A 5260-nucleotide genomic window follows, 5' to 3' on the forward strand; every position below is an offset into this window, starting at 1 on the left:
CACTAAGAGACTCTTAGGAACCTCATTTTTCAGCTCAAGAGAAGATGAAGGACTCCTCCATGGCAGGCAGTGTTTGTACTTACTAGAGTTCCCATCATGGTAGACTTGATGGATTCCCTAGAGCAGCAGGACTCAGCCAACATACTCTAGCCTGCCTTCTGAGGTAGAAGGTCCCATGTCCTATTCATTTCCCAGGCTTCTCATTTCTAGGGTCCTTTTTTCCCTAGATCCCTCAGGAATAGCTTCATGTGGATTCCCTCAGGCCAAGAAAGCTCTCAGTTCCCATTTAGCAGGGTTTTGTGTCCTTTGTCTGCAGAGGAAATTCCAGCTCCCAGCCCAAGCAAACCTAAACAAGCTCCAACTACCAATGAGTGCCTTTTGTTATATCCCTACTAGGTATAGGGCTTCTGGAAGTGGAGAAACAGAACCACACTGAAGAAAAAAGGGGGATGGGGGAGCCCAGAAACTGTATTGAGTTTCTCTGTAAGGATTTCAGCCTCCAAAGTTTGTCTGTAGACCCAAGTGAGTTCCTCTCAACATGTTTAGAATCACTCAATATATGAGTCTTTGTGCCTAGAGTGGTAGGTTATGAGCTCTACCACAACTAGGGTTCTCAAAGGTACTTAAACATCTGAGGGCAGATGGAGCAGGACCAGATCTGGGTTATACAGAGGTTACTTAGAAATTTTGGAGAATATGATAAAGGCCCAAGACCTCAGTATTAATATCAGTTCTTGGGCTGCTGTGCTTGAGGCTTTTTGTAAACTTGAATTCCTCAAGATTCCTCCAATAAGACTTTCTGTATAAAATCCAGAACTTATTGTTAAAGACCCAGCAATAGCCAGAGTGACACTGGAATCTACCTTGGTGAACACAGCTCATTTCCTGGAAAATACTCTGCTCTCTCCTGTATCATGTATCACCTGTATTTCTAACCCTAAACAATATATTGTTTATTTTTGAAGAAAAAGGAATACCAAGTAATATGGTTTGGATCTATGTCCTGACCCAAATCTCATATTGAAATGTAATCTCCAATGTTAGAGGTGGGGCCTGGTGGGAGGTGATTGGATTGTGGGGGCAGATTTCTCATGAATGGTTTAGTACCATCTCCTTGGTACTGTCCTTGTGATAGTGAGTGAGTTCTTGCAATATCTTGTCATTTAAAAGTGTGCGGCACCTCCCTTCTCTCTCTTTTGCTCCTGGTCTTGCCATGTGAAATGACTGCTTCCCCTCTGCGTTCTGCCATGATTGTAAGTTTCCTGAGGCCTCCCCAGAAGCTGAGCAGATGTTGGCATCACGCTTCCTGTGCAACCTGCAGAAACATGAGACAATTAAACCACTTTTCTTTATAAATTACCCAGTCTCAGGTATTTCTTTATAGCAATGTGAGAATGTACTAATACAGCAAGTATAACCTAGTCTCAATCAATTTAGAAGTTTATTTTGCCAAGGTTGAGGTATGCCTGGGAAATCAGTCTGTGTTTTTCTCCAAAGATGATTTTGAGGGATTCAATATTTAAAGGGGAAAAGCAGGCTGGAGGCAAAAAAGGAAGGATATAGTCACAATACTGAATCCACATGTTGCAAGAGAAAATAAGCAGATAGGGGAATAGTCAACTGTGTATTCATCTCATACTCAGTAAATTGGGATTTTACATAAGATAAGGTGAACACAGAACAGCTACCTGTGAAGATATGTAACCTTTTATCTGTAGCTGTTTACTTAGGAACAAAAGGAAAGGCAGCTTCTTGCATGACTCAGCTTTCAGCTTAAATTTTCCTTTTGGCATAGTGAATTAGGTTCCAAAGTTTTTATTTTCCTTCCACAAAACTATTTGTGAGAAAAGGGCAACTGTGCTACTGTTAGATGAAGGTTCCTGGGAGAAGATCAGCTGAGATGTTTTTTAGTCACAGTTTGGTTTCAGCTACCTGAAGTTTTAAGAGTCTTGGAAAGTCAGGAGTGACTTCTGCTAAACACAGGGCTTGCCAGAGTCAGAGAAGCTAGCAAGCTTGTGGTTTGGACCAGGTACTAAATATTTGACAAGAGTATGCCAGGTGTAATGAGCTACTGTCTATTCCCCTTTAAAGCTCCCATGGCCTAACTCCAGCTCTCAGGAGTAGGCCAAGAGAAGCACTTCTATGTAGGAAAATGAGTGTTCTTAGCTGATCCAAACAGAAGAAAGTGGAAGGGAAAGCCAGAACATCTTCAGCACAAAGTTAAGTCAAGCCAAGTAAAGATGAGACTCTCACCCAGGCATGCTTTCCTGAAGTTAAAAGAACTGTACATTGGCAGCAGGGATCTTGCTGATGAGCACCCTTGGCATAGCTAACTCTCAGGTCACACAGCTCCCATGAACTGGTTGCTTTACACCTGCTGAACAGCTGTCATTCTGGGACACTCTTTACTGGGCATTCCTCTCGCCTGTCTCCTGTGCCCTATCTTCTGTTTCCTGAATCCCATTTCTTCCTGTTCTTGGAAGAAGAGGAAATCTCTCATTTTGGTGGAGTGCATTCTCCAGTGGCTTCTTGCGAGGGAGAGTTTTTGAGAATTTGCTCATTTGAAAATGTGGAAATCATGGAAATAATTTTCTTCAGAATCTTAAAGGCATTGCTCCACAGTCTTAATCCAATTTAGCTATTCAGAAGTCTAAAGCTCATAATTCCCTACACTTTCTTTGTGACCTTTGCTATTTCTCTTGGAGGCTTATAACTATCCATATTACCTCAGGGTTTTAAAATAGTGAATTGTGCCTTCCAATCCTATGTTCTTTCTTTCAAGAAGTTCCTATTACTTGGGATGGGACTACATAGACTTCACTGGCTTTCTAATTTTCTTAGCTTTTTTCTCCATTAAAAAAGACCTCTTATTCTTTTTGCTTTAGTCTCTGGATGATTCCTTGACTTCATTTTACAAATTTTTGATTGAGTTTTTCATTTATGCTATCTTATTTTTAAATCTCAAGAATTATTTTTGTGTTACTCTGTGAATGGGTTTTTATTAATAGCATTCTCATATTGCTTCCTGAACAGATAATCATTTTTTACCCCTCTAAGAATATTGATAACAGTTTTTTAAAAAGTTTTCTTCTCTCCAAGATTGTTTCATCCAAATTGATCTTTTAAAAAAATTGTTTGTTCTTTAAAAAAACAACATACGAAGGGTAAACAAAATAAAAAGTTGGTTTTTTGAAAGGATAAACAAGATTGATAGACCACTAGCTAGATTAACAAAGAAAAAAGAAAGAAGATCCAAACAAGCACAATTAGAAATTAATAAAGGTGACATCACAATAGATCCCACAGAAATACAAAAGATCCTCAGAAGCTACTATGAGCATATCTATTTACATAAACTAGAGGAAATGAATAAATTAATGGAAACACAAGGAATTGAACAAGGAAGACTGAACAAAGTTGAACAAGGAAGGAACAGAAATATTGAATAGAACAGAAGCAAGTAATGAAATTGAAGCAGTAATTAAAAACCTACCAGTCAAATAAGCCCTGAAATGAGAAAGAGGGACTCCTCCTTAACTCATTCTATAAAACCTGTATCATCCTGATACTAAAAATTTAGCAAAGAACAATAAAAAAAGAAAATGAGAGACCAATATCCCTGATGAACATAGATGCAAAAATCTTCAACAAAATACTAGCAAACCAAATCCAGCAGCACATCAAAAAGTTATTTCAAGTGGGCTTTATTTCTGGGGTGTAAGGTTCAACATATACAAATCAATAAATGTAATTTACCACATACACAGAATTAAAAACAAAAACCATATGATCATCTCAATGATGCAGAAAAACATTCAATAAAGTCCAACATCCCTTCATGATAAAAACCCTCAACAAACTAGGTATCAAAAGAGCATGCCTTAAAGTAATAAGAGCCATCTATGACAAACACACAGCTGACATCATACTGAATGGGAAAAAGCTGGAAGCCTTCCCCCTAAGAACTGGAACAAGGTACCGACTCTCACTACTCCTGTTCAACATAGTAATGGAAGTCCTAACCAGAACAATCAGGCAAAATAAATAAAAGGCACCCAAATAGAAAATGAGGAAATTAAATGACCCCCCTCTTTGCTGAGATATGATCTATACCTAGAAAATCCAAAAGATTCCACCAAACGGCTCCTAGGCCTGGTAAACAAATCCAGGAAAGTCTGTGGACACAAAAATCAATGTACAAAAATCAGTAGCATTTCTGTACACTGATAACATTCAAGCTGAGAACAAAATCAAGAATGCAATTCCATTTACAATAGCCACACACACACAAAATAACCTGGAAATACATCTAACCAAAGAGGTGAACTACGTCTATGAGGAAAACTACAAAACACTGCTGAAAGAAATAATAGATGACACAAAGAAATGGAAAATCATTCCATGCTCATGGGTTGAGAGAATCAATATTGTTAAAATTTCCATACTGCCCAAAGCAATCTACAGATTCAACACTTTTCCTATCAAATAACCAGCGTCATTTTTCACAAAATTAGAAAAACTATTTTAAAATTTGTATGTAACCCAAAAAGAGCCCAAATAGTCAAAGCAATCCTAGACAAAAATAACAAAGCCAGTTCAAACTGTAATACAAGGCTGCAGTAACTATTAATAAAACATCATGGTACTGGTACAAAAATAGACACGTAGACCAATGGACCAGAATAGCGACCCCTGAAATAAAGCCACACCCCTACAACCAACTGATCTTTGACAAAGTTGACAAAAATAAACAATCCAGAAGGGACACCATATTCAATAAATGCTGCTGGGATAACTGGCTAACCATGTGCAGAAGAATAAAACTGGACCCTTATCTGTCACTACATACAAAAATTAACTCAAAATGGATTAAAGACTTAAATGTAAGACCTGAAACTATAAAAATTCTAAAATTAAACCTAGGAAATACTCTTTTAGACATTGGCCTACGCAAATAATTTATGATGAAGACCCTTAAAGCAAGTGCAACAAAATAAAAAATAGACAAATGGGACTTAATTAGACGAAGAGCTTCTGCACAGCAAAAGAAACTATCAACAGTGTAAACAGAGAACCTACAGAATGGGAGAAAATATTTTCAAACTACGCATCTGGCAAAGATCTAATATCCAGAATCTATAAGAAACTTAAATGAATCAACAAGAAAAAACCAAAAACCTCATTTAAAAGTGGTCAAAGAACATGATCAGACACTTCTCAAAATAAGACATACAAGTGGCCAACAAACATATGAAAAAAT

Source organism: Pan troglodytes, chromosome 2 (assembly GCF_028858775.2).
Source record: "Pan troglodytes isolate AG18354 chromosome 2, NHGRI_mPanTro3-v2.0_pri, whole genome shotgun sequence".
Lineage (NCBI taxonomy): Eukaryota > Metazoa > Chordata > Mammalia > Primates > Hominidae > Pan > Pan troglodytes.